General features: G+C 46.7%; 1 protein-coding gene across 5 annotated transcripts in view; it reads right to left on the reverse strand.

Moving 5' to 3' along the window:
* SOCS6 (suppressor of cytokine signaling 6) overlaps window positions 1-19,131 on the reverse strand; it is a 35,451-nt gene extending 16,320 nt beyond the window's left edge. For 2 of the 5 annotated variants that reach the window (XM_059881012.1, XM_059881011.1), the window contains exons 1-3: window positions 18,907-19,131; window positions 13,225-13,415; window positions 3,133-3,476 (exon numbers count right to left, since the gene is read on the reverse strand). The gene's annotated coding sequence lies outside the window, so the exon portion shown is untranslated. Of the gene's footprint in view, window positions 1-3,132; window positions 3,477-12,224; window positions 12,301-13,224; window positions 13,416-18,906 lie in introns of all 5 variants that reach the window. The other 3 variants (XM_024984416.2, XM_024984421.2, XM_024984423.2) reach the window with 2 other exon arrangements.
* Between the last annotated feature and the right edge of the window lie 319 nt (window positions 19,132-19,450).

Below are 19,450 nucleotides of genomic sequence, written 5' to 3' on the forward strand. Positions count from 1 at the left end.
AGACACATTATGTTCTTCAATAAAACAGTTAAATCCTGTCAAAATACTAGGTTCAAGACCCCATGAAAACATCAATGATGTTTTTGCAAGAAACCTGACAAGATGATGTTGAGCTCAGACGCACAAATGATGAAAAGAGAACCAAGACAGATACTACAGGACAAATGAAAGGGATGAGCTGCACAGGATCACCATGCACTGCCGGGGCTCAGACCCGAAGGAGGACTGCAAAGTCAAGAGACAGACATGGCACATGGAAGGAGTCTGTGACGAGGAAGACAGCTTGAACTACTGGACGGAAGGCAGGTTACTAAGGAAGCGATGAGAGAAGGCTGGAAAACCACTTGAGCATGGTGGGGAAAGCAAGACTTTGACTTCATTCCTTATGCAACTATAAATTTCAGAAGGATCAGATTTGCAAACAAAATAGATAAATGAATGAAAGTTGAAAGAATCCTTAAAAAACTTAAGATGGCAAGTTTCTATGCATAACATAAAACCTTGACTCCATAAAGGAAAAGATAAACAAACATTAACAATGAAAATGTACGGCACAAATAAACCCAAAAAACAAGCTGGAGGAAAACTGCGAACACATATGTTGCTGTCGTTTAGTCTCTAAGTCATACCTGACTTTTTTGTGACCTCCGTGGACTGAAGGCCACCAGGCTCCTCTGTCCATGGGATTTCCCAGGCAAGAATACTGGAGTGGGTTGCCATTCCCTTCTCCAGGGGATCTTCCTGACCCAGGGATCAAACTTGAGTTGGCAGGCAGGTTTTTTGGTTTTTTTCTTTATAAAACACGCTGAGCTATCAGAGAAGCCTGTAAACACACATGACCAAGGATGAATTTCTGTCACATAGACCATGCTCTTAGCAATCAGCAAGAGAAAGGTATACAGTTCTAGAAGCAAATGAGCAAAATATAAATGAAAATGAAAAACTGACACAGAAAGGACCGAAGGAAAGTAAAAAAAACAAGCAAGAGAGAAATCAAGCAAGCAAGAGAAGGAGACAAATTCAAGTGGCCAGTTAACATCCTAGAAGATTCTCAACTCATCTACCACAAAGACATTAAACGAATTTGGGCAAGATGGAACTCTACTGATACACTGAGACTGTGGTGGTAGCTACATGACTGAATGTATTTGTATAAACTCAACAGATTGTACACTATAAAGGATGAGTTTCACTGAATGTAAACTATTAAAGAGATGGGAATACCAGACCACCTTACCTGCCTCCTGAGAAATCTTTATGCAGGTCAAGAAGCAACAGTTAGAAATGGACGTGGAACAACGGACTGGTTCCAAATCAGAAAAGGAGTATGTCAAGGCTACATCTTGACACCCTGCTTATTTAACTTATAATGCAGAGTACATCATGCGAAATACTGGGCTGGATGAAGCACAAGCTGAAATCAAGACTGCCGGGAGAAATATCAATAACCTCAGATAGGCAGATGATGCCACCCTTATGGCAGAAAGTGAAGAAGAACTAAAGAGCCTCTTGATGAAAGTAAAAGAGGAGAGTGAAAAAGCTGGCTTAAAACTCAACATTCAAAAAACGAAGATCACAGCATCCAGTCCCATCACTTCATGGCAAATAAGATGGGGAAACAGTAAGAGACTTTATTTTCTTGGGCTCCAAAATCACTGCAGATGGTGACTGCAGCCATGAAATTAAAAGACGCTTGGCTCCTTGAAAGAAAAGCTATGACCAACCTAGACAGGATATTAAAAAGCAAAGACATTACTTTGCCAACAAAGGTCCATTTAGTCAAGGCTATGGTTTTTCCAGTAGTCATGTATGGATGTAAGAGTTGGACTACGAAGAAAGCTGAGCGTAGAAGAATTGATTCTTTTGAACTGTGGTGCTAGAGACGACTCTTGAGAGTTCTTGGACAGCAAGGAGAAAAACCAGTCAGTCCTAAAAGAAATCAGTCCTGAATATGCATTGGAAGGACAGATGCTGAAGCTCCAATACTTTGGCCACCTGATGCGAAGAACTGACTCATTTAAAAAGACCCTGATGCTGGGAAAGACTGAGGGCAGGAGTAGAAGGGGATGACTGAGGATGAGATGGTTGGATGGCATTACCAACTCGATGGACATGAGTTTGAGCAAGCTCTGGGAGTTGGTGATGGACAGGGAAGCCTGGCGTGCTGCAGTCCATAGGGTCGCAGAGTCAGACTGATTGAAACTATATGTTAACTTTAAAAATTCACTAACAAGAAAATTCAAAACAAAACAAGATAATATCCTTCACTGGTGAGTTTGAAAAAACTAAATCAAAAACAACGCTGGCAAGGGTATGGGGAACTGCTGCTGCTAAGTCACTTCAATCGTGTCCGATTCTGTGCGACCCCATAGACGGCAACCTACCAGGCTCCCCCACCCCTGGGATTCTCCAGGCAAGAATGCTGGAGTGGGTTGCCATTTCCTTCTCCAATGCATGAAAGTGAAAAGTGAAAGTGAAGTCGCTCAGTCGTGTCTGACTCTTCGAGACCCCATGGACTGCAGCCTACCAGGCTCCTCCGCCCATGGGGTTTTCCAGGCAAGAGTACTAGAGTGGGGTGCCATTGCCTTCTCCATGGGGAACTAGCCCTGACCATTAACTAACTGCTCAAGTGTACACTGGTACAACTTGTGGAGGATTACTTGAAAATATTTATCAAAATTTTAGAATTCACATATGCTTGAGCCAAGTAATTATGTTATTAGGAATTTGTCTTTTAGATATATACACATGCCAAAAACAGGGACATATGAAAAATGATGTGCTGAAGAGAATTAAAAAAAAGAAACAACAGAAACTAATACTACTTAATCATTTACCTATTAATGACCTACACGTGGGCGTGCTTAGTCGCTTCAGTCATGTCTGACTCTCTGTGACCCCATGAACCATGGCCTGCCAGGCTCCTGTGTCCATGGGATTCTTCAAGTGAGAATACTGGAGTGGGTTTCCATTTCCATCTCCAATGACCTACTATTAGCAAATATAGGCCACATATTGGCCTACTATGTGCCAAGCCTTGGAATATACTGCGTCTCATTTAATCCTCATAACCCAGCGAGTTTAGTTCTAGGCATAAGGAGTACCGAGTCTGACACAGCAGGAAGCACTCACCTGGAGCGAGACTGCTCCGGGTCATCTGCATCCCAGCTCCAGCTTCATCAGCTGTGTCATCTTAGAGGTATTGGTGCCCATCACACAAGTTAGCGGTGAGGTTTCAAAGTGCTCATAAATGTGATGTCCTTAAAAATGCCGCCCACAGATTAAGCTATACAGGTGCTTGAGGCTAAAGGCAGCAAGAATAAAAGTAACACCCGCTCTGTACGAGTGGGGAAGCTGAGGCAGAAATCACAGCACTGGCCTCTAATCACACCCTGATTCTGCAGGATGATCCGCTTAATCTAAACTTCGCGAGACTTCTGCTGCATAATGCATTCTGGTCAAAATGTAGAATGGATCTGGATATCAGGGAGCAACAGTGAAAACACATGCCAAAAGCTAGTGAACTAGTTCAGTAAGTTACAGTCCATCCACATGATGGGGTATTATATGCATAAAGAAAGGGGTCCAGGAGACACTGGAAAAGGCAAGCTACAAAAGAAAAGGCAAATATGATCCCATGTGTGTATTTATATGGCTAAATATATACAGTAAAACTCTCCAGGTTATCAGTGACCACACATCCAGGCAGAGGACATGGGATCAGGAAGCCACACCTGCAAGGAGACATACGTTTCCCACAGAGGACCTTGCGATGACCACTGAGCAGGTTTTACTTTACACAGAGCCACCACCACTCCCTCCTCCCCACGGGCTAGGTAAACAAGTGTTTGTCTGTGTGTTTTCGCCACCTGGGATCACAAAAGCAGGACGCTGATGCCCTCGGGGTCAAAGGTCTCAACAGCTTTCCTGAATCACCCATCTCTGTGGACCCTCTTGAACTGCTTCCAATCCTCCCCAGCTTCCAAACTCCTGATGCACCTGCCCCCCCACCCCAGGCCTGGCCTGGTCTTGCCCCCGGTACCTCACTCTCTCATTTCAGTCTTCCGCTTCCCACTGAGACTCACCCAGGGCTCCGCTCCTATAAACACCCGACCGAGGAAAGCCCTGGCGCCTAACAACCCCAGGACCTGAGCTCACCCCAGACAAGGCGTCCTCACCACTCACTACTGTTTCTGTAAGCTCCTTAACTGCGCTCACCTCTTTGCCTCCCTCTCCTACGGTATTATCACTCCAGCTCACACACGTGTCTTCACACTGATAAAACACTGCACTCCTCCACCAGTGTGAGGAGAGAGCTGCAAACCAGAGTTGAAAGATAAAGTCCTGACCCTCCAGGGCCTTCGATCCTAGTGCAGAATGTAAGTAAGCAAACATGTACAAAAGGGTTGTAAAAGACACACATTTACAGCCCAAATGACACGCTCATCCTTGAGAGGAGAGACCTTGCTCACTCCAGGAGGCAGAGGCTTCTTGTCACCCACTGCGATCACTTCTGCTGGTAGACTTACTTCCACCGCCACTACAACCACCAACCCCAGGGGGATTACTGTGCATAAAAAAATGCACACTAATCTTCCTGAATCGTCACAATAACCCTATTTTCAAGGTTCCAGCTTTACTTCTATTTTATAGAAGAGTAAACTAAACCTTAGAATGTTTAACAGTTGTCCTGAAGTTGCAAAGGAATTTGCCAAGCGACAGACACAAGAGCAGACCGTTGCCGGTTTCCGATGACATGTCATTTTATCTGACTGCGTTAACACTGTATGGAGCTGGGAGGACAAAGCCTTGTGGTTCTGAGCAAGACTCTGCAGTCACCACTGCCTAATGACCCTGGGCACTATGCCTCAGTTTCCTCATCTGAAAATGAGAATTTAAAAGTATGTACCAAGGGGGATCCACTTCTGGCATGATGGAAAGGGAGACTGACAAATCTTCTCTGTAAAAAGCAGAGAAAAACTCTACAAAATCTATAAAGTTTTTCCTCTGTAAAAACTATAAAGCTGGGCAAAACTGTCAACAGCAACCATTTCAGCACTTTAGAGATAAACTAACTGCGTACAACTGAGAACTTATTCATAAAAACCACTAAGCATTGGGACTTCATGAAAATTAAAAATTTCCGTGCTCCAAAATGCATCATTAAGAGAAAAGAGAAGCTACAGATTGGGAGGAAATATTTGCTTACTGTGTGTTTGATAAAGGATTTGTAGCCACAACAAATATATAAAGAACTCTTAAAACTGAATGATAAAACCACCTGTTCTTAAGTGGGCAAAAGATTTAAATAAGACCTTTTACCAAAGACATACAACTGGCTAGTAAGCACATGAAAAGGTGCTTGACACTACTGGTGGTGAGGAAAATGTAAATGAAAACCTCAATGAGGGACCACACCCACCCCAAGACGGGCAAGACCTAGAGTCAGCAAGAAGGGAGACAAAGTGGAACCCTCCCACATTGCTGGTGGCAACGTAAAATGGGCTGGCTTTTAAACATTCTTCTTTTTCTCCTTATTATATGGAAAATGATTAAAATGCATAACTAGATGTGCACACCACAAAGACTTATGACAAGGCGGGTGCGTTTCAGACCCCTAGGAATCACCCCGTGTCCGTTTACACAGATCATCTCCTTTCTTTTTTCTACACTGTATAGCACTTGTGTCTTGACTTTCTCCTCTTCTTGTGGTGTCCTGAGGAGCTGAAGTTTCTCAACGTATTTCAGTCGAATCTGTAAGTTTTCTTTTATTGTCCGCTGCTCCTATTGTCTTAAGAAACACTTTCAACACAGAAAGCATGGTATCTCCTGTTATTTCCTATAGAAAAGTATTAAAGGGTTTGCCTCTCACAGGTAAGTCCTTGGTTAATACTTGGTTAGTACTGACTCATGTGTGAGGAAGGGATTAATTCGCATTTTTGCACAGGGATAACCAATTGGCTCGACATATTCAGAGAAAAATATTGACCCTCTAAGAATCCAAAGAAATGCAAATTAAAATAGCAGTGATCTTTCACAAGCCAAATCAGCAAAGATTCTTCTAAATAATGATATTCATTAGTTGAAAACATCTTAATATAGTTGTAAAACATCACTTGGATATATGCAACTCTTAAAAACATACTCTTTGACCCAATAATGCTATTTTTATAAATCCTGAATATGAAAACAAAGCATAATAACATCCTCTGCATTTATAATGTAGTGAAAAGATAAATTTAAATTTTAAAAATCAGAAACATTCTAATTTCCAACATTATGAGAACTGTAAACAAAATTCTTGCACATCTACACAATGGAACTTTAGGGAAACACTAAAACTGATATTTATACAGAGTTATAAATAACATGGGGGAAAAGTTCATATTGTTCATTTGTTATGTGCAAAAACACAGGAAATGAAATCTTATGTAAAGTGTGGCCTCAATTATGTAGAAAGAATAGGGAGGAAAATCAGACCAGAAAGAAATACAACATAACTGTCAACTGGATCACAGAAGACTTTGTAAGTATTATTTCCAGTACCTTATTTTCAAAATATTCTACAAAAAACATGGAGTGTTTTCTTCAGAACAAGGTCTGTAGGCTTGTTTGTTGGTAAGGCACTGTTTAGAAGGGGATGGCTGAGTAAATCCATCAAGTCAAAGCAGAGTGCAAAGCCTTTCCTCGCTTTTCAGGCACAGCATGACCACCAAACAAAAAAGCAGGTCAACAGGTAAAAACACTTATTATTTTTGCTGTATTAAGAACCTATACAGCCTCCTCCTTCTCCTCAGTCCACTTAAAATAACTTTTTGCCAATCTGACATTACATTTTATTTAGTGTATATGTAGTCTGGACTGAAATATTCAAAGTTTAAACGTTAAGAGTAATAACCCCACCAGCTCTTCAGTGGCTTGTATTCCACGGTTAATCACCGTCATTCCATAGAACATTCCTTCAATTCCCTTTCCCCATTCTCACTCGGAAAAACTCTCCTGGCGGAACCACAACCCTGGGGACACCGACTCTGCCTGCACCCTCCCCGGGAACGTGGCTGGAGAAACACCAGCCGTCTGGCTGGTCTCAGTCTGCAGTCGTCTCCGCGAGCCGCAGGGGCAGCCTGAACGCAGCCTGGAAGTCACGTTCCATCCCCTGGTCCACTGAGCTCTCCCCTTCCTCGCCGAGCACGTCTTGTCTTCCCTCAGACCTCCTACATCTCCCCTACCTTCAATCTCAGCTGAAGGCCGGGCTCCCTACTTACCGGAGACAATCGAGACCTTCAGAAGCAAACGTGACACCGCAGCGCCGCGGCAGCCCACGCCCACCCGGCTACCATAAACCCACCGACCTTTCCACGGGCCGCTCCGCTTGTGCGCCCGTCTCCTCCACCTGCCAACGAGTCCCCTCTGCTGGGTCACTCCTCAAAGATACAAACCAACCTCCCCCACCCCCACCTATGCTTCTCTCCCTTACAGCCTAACACCTTGGGGGAACCACGCGTATATGTGAGGACCCCCTTGCCCCCATTTTTCTTAAACTCCCACCGGAGACCTTCTCCCCCGCGGTTACGGGGACCGCTCTTGCCAAGGTCACTAAGGCTGGATGTGCTGCGCTGCGCTGACCTCCCGCGGACCAGCAGCGCCCCCAGGCACGCTCGGCCAGGCACTCAGACTCCAGTCACTTCTCCTCCGTCCGCACTCACGTCCCTCATTCTCACGCAGGAGATAACACTGACGTGCAGCCCCCTCCCGAACCGTACCTCTTTGCAGTCCAGTTCCAGCCAGTTCCTCTCTGGATTCTGCCGCTGCGCTGTCTTATGGATACCTGAGACTCAAGCTCTTTCAAAATGAAAATCTGGATTTTTTTTTCCTCCCCATCCCAGCCCTAAACCTGCTCAAGCTGCACTCTTTCCCACTTTCATTCATGGCTACTCCATTATTCCAGCTGCTCAGATCAAAACCTTCAGCACCATCCAGGGCTCTCCTCTTTCTCTCACTCCACATCCAATCTCAATCCCTATCTTCAAACCATAGGCAGAGCCCTCTCACCTGTGGGTCCAATCAACACACTGGCCATCGGCATCCCTGCCGCAGCCTCCTCACTGCTTTCCTGCTCCATCTCCACCCCCCACCCCCACATCTTCTCTCAATATGGCACAGGTGCTCAGGGAACTGGCAACAGATGCCTGTTACTATCCTGAGTAATAAAGTCCTTTATCTCTGACCCAGGAGTCTCATGTCTTCTGGCAGCAGCAATGGAAATGTTTTTGGTTAACTTGGTAGCTTGCAAGTAGCATAAAATCTCTGACTTACTAAATAAGTGAAATGTAGTAAACGTAATAGAATCGCTTTGACTTCTTTTAGAGTCTCTGATCTTTGCACAATAAGCTTTTAGAAGTCATATGAATATTTGCATGGCTATAAAGGTAGATAAGTGGGTTTCCCAGGTGGCTCAGTGGAAAAGAATCACCGCTAACAGAGGAGATGGGGGTTCAATCCCTGGGTCCGGAACATCCCCTGGAGAAGGAAATGGCAATGCACTCCAGTATTCTTGCCCGGAGAATCCCATGGATAGAGGAGCCTGGCAGGCTACCGTCCATGGAGTTGCAGAGTCAGATACAATTGAGCACGCACACACTGTGTTGACTTAAGTCGCTCAGCGATATCGGACAATCAAGTTAAGACGAATGGACTTAAGGTGCCATATAATTTAAAATTAAGAATGATGTTTATGAGTACAACAAAAGCTCTAATAAATTTTCAAGTTCCAACTCCCACTTTGTGGGCTAGATACAAAACCATACCACGGCACTCAGTTTTCTGTGTGACACAGCGAATCTCCAGAGTCTCAAATTCCCCATATAAAATGAAGACGCTGATCTCTAAAACACATGAAGCTCTAAAATTATCTGATTCAATGAGAACAAAAATATGCAGAGACTTAGAAATTTAACCTGTAGAGAACTTTTATGTGAGCATTTCTAAATACATTTTCCTATTACTGTGTCCAAAACATTCCTATTAAATTGAATATAGAAAAAGTCATAAATTCAGTCATTTAAACCATCAGTGGAGCTAGTTTATAAGATTTGATTACTGAAATAAACTCGCTCCTCGATTTTTTAACTGAGATTTTAACACGTTGGATTTGAAAAGTGTGTGCGCGCTAAGTTGCTCAGTTGTGTCCAACTCTTAGCAACCCCATGGATTGTAGCCTGCCAAGCTTCTCTGTCCATGGCATTTTCCAGGCAAGAATACTGGAGTGGGTTGCCATTTCCTATTCCAGGGGATCTTCAGAACCCAAGGATTAAACCCATATCTCCTGCACTGACAGGCAGATTCTTTACCACTGCACCACCAGTTACCCATTAAAAAGTAGTATACCTATTACCAATTCATTACTGTCTCTATGTATATGCAGGCTAATTTTTAAATTATTTATTTTTATCATTTATTTTCAAATTAATGATATACCATTTATTTTTAAACTGTTTATGGCGCTGATTCTCCGTTGCTGCTCGGGCTTTCTCGCTAGCTGAGGACAGGGCTCCTCCCAGCTGTGGTGTGTGGGCCTCTCGCTGTGGTGGTGTCTCCTGTCGCTCTATAGCACAAGCTCAGGAGCTGGGGCGCGTGGGCTTAACTGCTCCACGGCACGTGGGATCTTCCCGAACCAGGGATCGAGCCTGTGTCCTGCACTGGAAGGCAGATTCTTTACAACTGAGCCACCAGAGGAGGCTGATCATTTTCTAAATGTTTACACCTTTCCAGGCACTTACCAATGTTTTAGCTAAAAAACAGCAACTTCCCAAATACTCTCACCACTTTCACTGCCTACAAGGAAGTATTAAACTACTGGTTAAACTACCAAGTAGGTAAGATCCTTTGAGAATTTTTGACCAACTGTTGACAATTAAGCAGGGCCCAAGTATCTGTCTGTCATTTACTTTTATTCAGGGGCAGGGGTGCTGTACCAAACAGTGTAATGATGAAGTTCTTTCACTACTTTTCCTTCTTCAAGATTTGTTTATACACAAGGTCTCTTAAATATACTGAACTACTAAAGCAAAAATTTTTAACTCCTAGTGGCAACATGCACATAAAAGTAACTGAAAAGTAAAGCAACTGCTTTGACTGCTTTCAGCCCTTAGGTCTTAAGACAAAGCTCCAATTTAAAAGGCAATTTGTCAATTATGTGTGCAAATTATCTGTGCAAATGCTTTTGCACAGAACATTTAAGTTTTTCATTTGATTTGCATTAAAGTATAAGAGTTTTAGCTGTAACAATCTTTTCCTCATTTTATGTAAGTACACACAAATAAAGAATAGCACATTTGGGATACAAAAAGTAATCCATGTAAGATTTACTAGATGTATATTAAGAGTGAATGCAAACTTGATTCATTGATAATTAGCAATAAAGGAGATCCCGTAGAGCAATAATTATTCAAATGAATGATACAGCCCTATTAAGCAAATATAAATATCTTACAAAATGGAAAAGGTCATACACATTGTAAAATGATAACTTAATTGTCAAAAGTAATCACTAATTCAAGGCTGCCAAACAGGGGACCTCTAATACTTTTAAAATGATGCAAGTGAAAATAATTCATGTTGCCCACTGCAGATCAGCAGGTATTTCGTAAATTAAGTTCCACAAAGTTCAGTGGTATGGGTGTGGCTTCATGACAGCACTAACTGAAAACACAATGAAAATCTTTATTTAAAGAAAAATCAGACTCGGGTTTCCCCCAAAGTAAAAGACTTTATTATTCCCTGATGCTGGCAAAACAAACACTTTGGACAAGCTTCTGATGAAACATACACTGCTTTATCACCACAAAAAAACCCACAAGGAATGTGGAATTTCCTGGCAGTCCAGTGGTTAGGACCCTGAACTTCCACTGCAGGGGGCCTTGGTTCAATCCCACCAGCCACTCAGCCAAAACATTAAAAAATTAAAAAATAAAATAAATTAAAAAAACACGAGGACAATGAAAACTGGAATGCAAACAACAGCAGATGACAACAGTGTTAACCAGCTCAGACAAATGAAAGAAAGCTGAAATTTAAGCCTGCTACAAGGGCAGGCAACAAAAACAAACCTAAGAAAAAATATCACAAATCTAAAACAAGAGTCAGATGCTAGCCATTAAAAAGTGGGAGTACAAAACATAAAACAAAAACTCTTACAGCCAAAATTAAAATTCAATAGAAGAAAAACTGAGAAAATCCACCCCCCCAAAAAAACCCCAAAATAAACCGACTTAAATATTTGAGAAAAAGCTAAAAAAAAAAAAAAATTAACACATCAATCTAGGAGACCCAACACTCAACAAAGAAGAGGTTTAATCAGGAAAAGAAAGCAAATGAACGGGGGAAAAGAAATTGTCAAAGAAAATTTTAAACTTTTCCCCAAACTGAAGAACGCAGTTTACACACTCAAAGACCATGGAATGCTCAGTACACACACCCAAGAAAATAAATAATAATCAGGCACATCATGGTGAAATTTTAAAATTTAGGTGATAATAGAAAGATATTATAAAGCTTCCAGAAAGAGAAGGAAAAAAAAAATCACGCACACACGACAGGGAAAGAGATGGCAGCTGACACAGTGGTAACACTGAAAGCGGGAAGTCAGCCTTCAACTTCAGGAGGAAACCCGCCTCCAGCGCGGCCCACTTGCACATCAACAACCCTGCCTGAGCACAGCCCTGCACCGCCCCCGCACCGCCCCCGCACCGCCATGTGACGGCTTCCGGCCAACGGACTTCCAGCAACAAGGACACGAGTCACTTCTGGGCGGGACATCTCGTGCTAACTTATCAGCGTACCTGCTGGGGTAACCTGGGGCCACCAGGTGATGCGACGGGGAACTGCAGGAAGACGCCAGGGGAGCCCCCGGCAATGGACTTGGTGAAAGAGAGCAAGAAGCATCATTTACACACTGAGGTTTCAGACATTTATCTGCCATTGCAGCATAACCTATCATGTGCCGACTAACACAGGGACCTTGTGATTCTCCAGGCAAGAACACTGGAGTGGGTTGCTGTGCCCTCCTCCCGGGGATCTTCCAGACCCAGAGACCCTGGTCTCCTGCACTGCTGGCAGATTCTTTACTGTCTGAGCCACCTAGAAAGCCTGAACACAGCCAGACAACAAATCAAATATTTAGAACACGGACATTTTCTGACATATAAGATCTCACACTCCATCACCTTTCTAGGAAGTTATGAAGATGGGCTCCATCAAATCAAGGAGGCAAACCAGGAAACAGAGACCAGGCAACGTCACCTAGAGAGAGGAGAAAGCAGCCTCTAGGTTGGCAGCTCCCGCCACTCGGCCTGTCTTCGATATTGTCCTTGCACCGACAGCCCTGCCGACTGCTGTCCCAGAGTCAGCGCAACTGTGACATCCTCCCTGAAGACACAGTCCACGTTCCCTGGCTACCAGAAGTAATACACCCTGACCCTGCATCGACAGCCAGGGAAGCTGCATTCTGAAATCTGCCAGCAACGTGGTACGTGACTCAGGCACGTTAGGTAACCACTCTTACCTGCCTCCTCGTCATCTGCATGAGGATAAGGTTATCAGAAGGTGCCCTCTCATTCGAGAAAGGCAGTAATTCTTCAAATGAATAAAAGCACTAAAATCCTAATACAATTCTTTTGTTTGGTATACGTTTATGCACTCTGACAGTCAGCGATACTTGCTAGTAATGTTATTCCCTAAATATATATACGTATATTTTTACGTTAAAAGCAATGTAAATAGACAGAAATGACTTTAATCAGAGGGACGATACCTTCTTTAAAACCAAAAACACTTTCATTATTATTATAAACATCAAAACAAAAGGAAAATCACATGAAGTGACAAGTCTACGAGTAAAAACTTCATCTTCCGTTTTTTAAGAGTATTTATTAACCCTGCTGTCCCCACCACCCAGCGTGCTGCTGATGTGGCCAGAATACCACCACATAAGAACAAGAGCAGGCAGCACCAAATGACAATCTGCAGCACCTGCTGCATACACCTTTTCCAAATAGCTCTAAAGAGTAACATTCAACTGGTTTTGCCAGAACTGTTATCTAAGAGCAGCTATATATTCCATTGCCTTCTTGGAAGAGACACTTTACAAACAAGCGGGTACATAATCTCACGCTGCCACTAAACCACTCCAGACAGACAGACGTCTCTTCACACAACCAGACTCACCTCGTGGCAGACTTCAGGATGGCATGGTGACGCCGGCAGGGGTTTTCTGACGCTCAGACGGCTTCGGCTTCCAGGCCTGCAGAGATCTGGTCTCGTCTTCTGCGTTTCTTGTTCTCTACTACGCAAGAGTCGGCTCCCCGGGACAATGGAATAGCCACCGCTCCCCAAACATAGTCTCCAAGTGTGATGTCCTTTTAATAATTTTAAGAAAACATTTCAGTGGGATGGCTGTTAAGAGTGATAACACAATATTAAAACACACAGTAGGAGAACAAGTGCCAGGGACCTTGCGGGCGGCCTTGTGCGGTATGTTCCTGCTCAAGATTTCCCACCAACCGACCACGATGACCTGGGGCCAGTTAGCCCACCACTGCTCACACTGTCAAAGTGTCAGTTGCCCAGTCGTGTCTGACTCTTTGCGACCCCATGGACTGTAGCCTCTGTCCATGGAATTCTCCAGGCAAGAATACTGGAGTGGGTTGCCATTCCTCTCTCCGTGGGATCTTCCCGACCCAGGGATCGAACCCAGGTCTCCTGCATTGCAGGCAGATTCTTTACCACCTGAGCCACTAGGGAAGCCCCACTGTAGCCATGTGTAATTCTCAAATTCTAGTAGCTGCACCAGCAGTACTTTTGTAGACTCCCATTCTCCTTCCTCTTTTATGTCCATTTTTCTCTTCTTCGTTTCACACCCTTTCCCCACAGAAGGCTTCTCCAGCAAGAAAAACGAAGTCTTATGCAGATACTGCAGGTTAATCAGAATACTTCTTTTAACTAATCACGATATAAGTGAAGTCGCTCAGTCATGTCCGACTCTTTGCAACCCCATGGACTGTAGCCTACCAGGCTCCTCCGTCCATGGAATTTTCCAGGAAAAAGTGCTGGAGTGGGTTTCCATTTCCTTCTCCAGGGGATCTTCCCAATCCAGGGATCGAACATGGGTCTCCCGCATTGCAGGAGGATGCTTTACCATCTGAGCCACCAGGGAAGCCACCAATCATGGTATAGCTTAAACTAATTATTACTATTGTGCGTGCTCAGTGGCTAAGTGGTGTCCGACTCAGTGATCCCATGGACTGAGCCCACCAGTCTCCTCCACCCATGGGATTCTCCAGGCAAGAGTACTGGAGTAGTTGCCATGCCCTTCTTCAGGGGATCTGCCCAACCCAGGGATCAAACCCAAGTCTCCTGCATTGCTGGTGGACCATCTGAGCCACCAGGGCCCCTTACATGCGTTATCTCACTTAATTTTTACACCGATGTGGAGGAAGGCACACTATTATTATTTTACAAGAAGATAAATAAGATTGTTATTTTATTTCAAAAATCACTGCCCTATAAAATCACAGGGCTGAAATTCAGGCCTCGATCTGCAGCCCTATGAGAGCGTGCCTTCACCAGCTATGCTAAGAGTCACCTAGGTCTCTGGCTGGTCTAATTCCAAATGAGTTCTTCCTTCTTGCCGCATCCTGAGGGTGCCAGAGGTTCCAGACAACTGAAGTCTCATCCCACCAAGTTCTGTAAGGCAACTTCAAGGGAAACGTGCCCTGGGGCGGATCCTCTCCTCGCACTCCAGGCAACTGTGATTCCAGATGAGATGGATCAGCCAGCCAGGTGTGTGAGTGAATTCAAACACCTCAGCCCAACAGGTAGAGGTGACTCTCCCTACGTGCAGCTATGTAGGCCATGGAGTTTCAAGAACTCAGGCCTTATTAGTGCTATGATTTATCCAGCTGAGCAGATCAGCGCAGCCAGGGGTAAAGAAGAGAAACACAAAAACCAACAGACGTCCAAGACCCAGGCAGCACACCTCTGCCTTTACTGTGTGGACAACCACGTAGAAACCACAGGAGCTTTCTGCACCCCACGGCCCCACTCAGTGGACAGGAAGCATAAGGAGTGTGAGGAGGGCAGAGGAGAAAGACAACAGGCCCGGCACTCCCCAAGGAATTCAGTGATGACCCTTAGATCAGAAACACACGAACTGATAAATGGGGTTCCTGAAGGAGCTATGAGGAAGCGGAGCCAGGGAAGGCTTCCCTGAGACGGTGACCCTGGCATTACGATCCGAGGAAGAACCAACCCCAGGAGGAGCCACTGAAGAGCAGCCCTGTTCAAGGTGAGGACTGAGACGCAGCCTGGAATGCCGAGGAAGAGAAGGGCTGGACCATGACCGCGCTGAGGCAGAGGGAAGATTCTTCAAGACCAACTGAGGAGTCAGGCAGAAGTCACATTTGTAACAACGGTAAACAGTTTGGATGTCACTTTACACAAAACACCTGCGTACTCACAGTAACTCTGTCAGATGGATTATTACCCCCATCTTATCCCCAAATGAGGAATAAAACTCCGAGGGGATGTACAGTGTATTCAAGGTCACAAGCTAGCAACCTACACGCCACACTAAAGACTTAACACCTCCAAAACGTCCTCCATGTTCAAAGGGAGAGTGGAAATCCTCAATGACTTATCTCAGACTATTCTACATCTATTCTTCAAACATCAACAAGGCTGACAGTCACCCAAAACAAATGTCACAACAAAGTAAATGTAAGTCTGTATGAATCATCAAAGACGACCCTGACGCCGGTTTAACGTGAAATGTGCCCTTAGTCTAAAAGTCTTCCCTACTTAGCACATAAAGCAACATGTTATGCAGCATAATAAATTAACCATAAAAACACTAATGACAATTTCACTCTCGGTACACTTTAGAACATGTCCCAGTGTTGTTTCTCTTTTACTACCTGGATAACTCTTTCAATCAAGCTAGTCATACAAGAAAGTTTCCCCTTATCATGACACACTAATATTATAAATGTCTCCCTTACAAAACGACTTTCACAATTTTATGAAAGTAACCGGACACCACAGATGTGCCATGTCCAGAAGTGGAAGAGGTTTGGAATGAGGGCGGAGAACTGAAATAGACAATCTTCATTTCCCATAAAAGATGCAACAAGCAGAAAACAGCAAAAGGCGATCTTTTTACCTCTAGGTCATTTACCTACCTGCCCTTTTTAAGTATTAAAATAGATGCATACACATCCATTAGCTACACCAGATTATAACTAACATGGGGAATCTGACCTCATGTGTGTGTGTGTTAGTTGCTCAGCCATGTCCAACTCTTTGCAACCCCATGGATTACAGCCTGCCAGTCTCCTCTGTCCATGGGATTCTGCAGGCAAGAATACTGGAGTGGGTAGACATTCCCTTTTCCAGGGAATCTCCCCAACTCAGGGATTAAACCTAGGTCTCCTGCATTGTGGGCAGATTCTTTACCATCTGAGCCACCAGGGAGGCCTCACACTTCAACATATTTGTTGAATACCTGACCTCATACTTCAACATATTTGTGTGTATCTTGTGTGTGTGCATGACCCATTTTGCATGACTGCATATTTATGAGTGAATAACAACAGTAATTGCCACAAACTCAGAAATGATCCTGACAGTTTCCTTTTTTTTGGAGTACTGCATTAGTCGCTCGGTTGTGCCCAACTCTTTGCGATCCCATGGATGGTAGCCCACCAGACTCCTCTGTCCATGGGACTTCCCAGCCAAGAACACTGGAGTGGGTTGCCATTTTCTTCTACAGGGGATCTTCCCGACCCAGGGATCAAACCAGGATCTCCCACATTGCAGGCAGTCTTTACCACCTGAGCCACCAGGGAAGCTACGTAATAACTCTGAAATAAGATCACACGATTACTTCCATGAGACAAATAAAAGAAAATACTAGTAAAAAAAAATCAGCTTCTTGAAAACTGATCACAAGGGAGAAAATTACCAGAATTTTCTCTAAAGAGTGACGGTTACCTAACAAGACAGGCTTTAAGAAGATGCTTGCTTCTGTTCCCTAAAAAGAGGGCCATTTAAAGGAACCTGAGATGATTAGGAATCCAGTCAGCACAGCTGAGTTTTCTTCCCAGGGCACTGCCCAGCCCAGGTTGGCTGTAGCCCAGGTCAATGGCACCCCAACCCCTGCTTGGCCACTCCCCTGCAAGGTGCTACAGGGGAGGGTGTCAGGTGACACCCAAGAGTGTGCCCCTGGGTCCTGGGGAGGCCATGTCTAAGGCTTGCCCACCTTCCCACTAAGAGAAGGGAAAGGGGCAGTGCCAGGTACTTCCCACCAATTCAGGAGGTATTTAAAGATCATAAGGGGAAAAAGTGCTTCAAAAGAGATGCTGAAGGGAGGCCCCGAAAAGGTCAAGGTTCCGGTGAATAAGGTGGGGGATCCTACCCAGACCAGTAGAAAGTACTTGCCAGGTCACAGGTGAGCTGAGCTCTTCTAAGAATCCCAGTTAAGTCCAAGGCCAGTCTGACAGCTTCCCCAAAGGCAACAAGAAACCATGAGAGACAGTGTCAGAACCAAAGGGTTGGTCACATATTCTGCTTGGAGCAGGCGTGGCCTCTGAAACTTAACCATATCCATGCTACCTGATGCAGAAATACTGAGAAATAAGACAGCACCGGAAGCAGATCATAGGCTGTTTCCAGGTTTTCTCTGTGAAACTTGATAAACAGCGCCATTCATGTTTTTAAATAAAACATTCCCCACAGCACTACATATTCCACTGAACATTCATTCATTCAAGTAAGCTAAGTAGATTTCATGTTGTGATATTTGTTGCGTTAACCAGAAAAAGAAGAAAAAAAAAAAAAAAAAGTCAAGATCACTGCACACCTACTGCGACTGGGAACACCTCGCCGTTTCATCTTAAAGGAGAGGGCAGTTTACTTTTGTTTGATGACAGACATGTGTGCAGCCAAGGACCGCAGTCCATGAAGAACGTATTTGGGCAACGTTTTGTGTCTCATTCACATCTAACCGTGATTACTACGTTCTCCATCCTCATCCACAGTAAAGTGGCAGGTCGCCTTTTCCAGGGCAGACGTTTCAAGACAACATTCGTGGAACTGAATCCAACATTATTATCTACCGGAAGCCTAAGGTCTGCCCCCATATTCCCACCTGGCCCTGAGTTCCAAAAAGTGGGGCTGGGAACCCCGAATTCCACATGCCGACTAAACGTGAAGTTGGCCTGCAGACGACCGCACACGTTCCAAGTTCTGGGCCGGGACCTGCCCCGGGACAAATGTCAATAGATGTGACCCAGAAGGGAGGCACCAAGGTGTCCGCGAAGCGAACCGAGCGCCGCGACCCGGCCCGGCCCCGGGGGCGGGCTCACGTACCCCCGTCCCCACGGCCACGAGGGTCCGGCGGCGCGTCCCCGCGCGGAGCCCACCGGGGTCCCGGCCACGCCGCGGCCCGGGCCTCCCGCGCGCGCCCGCCAGCCGCCGGCCCCGGGGTCCGAGCGCGCAGGCCCCGCGCCGCCGCCCCAGGCCTCGCCGAGCCCCGGCCTCTCCCCGCCGGGCTGCGGGCAACAAAGGCGGCGGCCCGGGCCCGGCGCGCGCGGCGAAGGGCCGGAGGCCGCGGGGTCGGGCCGGCGCGCGCGGCGGAAGCAGGCCTCGGGCCTCCCCGGCCCGGAGCCCCGGCCCGGCTTCCCGGACGCCGCTCCCCGCCGGCCCGGCGCCCGCCCGCGGACCCGCCGAGGCCCTGGCCGCTCCCCGGCCCGCCCGCGCCGGAGCCGCCCCGCGCCGGCCCGCGGAGCCGCGGCGCCCCCTGCGCCCGAGGGGAGCGGGCGGACGGCCCAGCCCCGCGCCGCAGACGCTCACCCGGCGGCGGCCGCTCCGCGTCCTCGCCCCGCGCCGGCGCGACTGCCGCGCTCGGCCCTGCTCGCCCGCAACTCCGCCTCCCGCCGCCTTCCTCCTCCTCTTCCTCCCGCCTCGCCGCCTCCTCCAGGAGCGGCGCGCCGGCCGCCGGCCCGAGCGGAGCCGCCGCGGAGGAGCCGAGCGGGCTGCCCCGCGCCCACCTCTCGGCCCGCGGCGCAGGCGGGCGTCGGCGCGGGGGGCGGGCCGGCGGGGCGGGGCGGGGCCGGGGCCGGTGCGCGCCGGGGTCCCGGCGCCCGCACCCGCCCTCCGGGCGCCCCCGGCCCCTGCGCGCTGGCCCGCCCCCTCGTCCGCCGCCTTTGCAGCCTCGCCTCCGGGGCGGCCGGGCGGACGCGGGAAGGACCAATTCCACGGCCCTCGGGCGCCGGCCCCGGCCTCGTCCCCTGCGGTCGGGGGTCCGCTCACCTGGCGCGGTGACCGGGACCACCCGGCCCCCGCGGGCAGCGGGACGGAGTGGCCGAGCGCGCGCGCCCGAGCCGGGCCCTTCCCA

The sequence above is a fragment of the Bos taurus genome, chromosome 24 (assembly GCF_002263795.3).
Source record: "Bos taurus isolate L1 Dominette 01449 registration number 42190680 breed Hereford chromosome 24, ARS-UCD2.0, whole genome shotgun sequence".
Lineage (NCBI taxonomy): Eukaryota > Metazoa > Chordata > Mammalia > Artiodactyla > Bovidae > Bos > Bos taurus.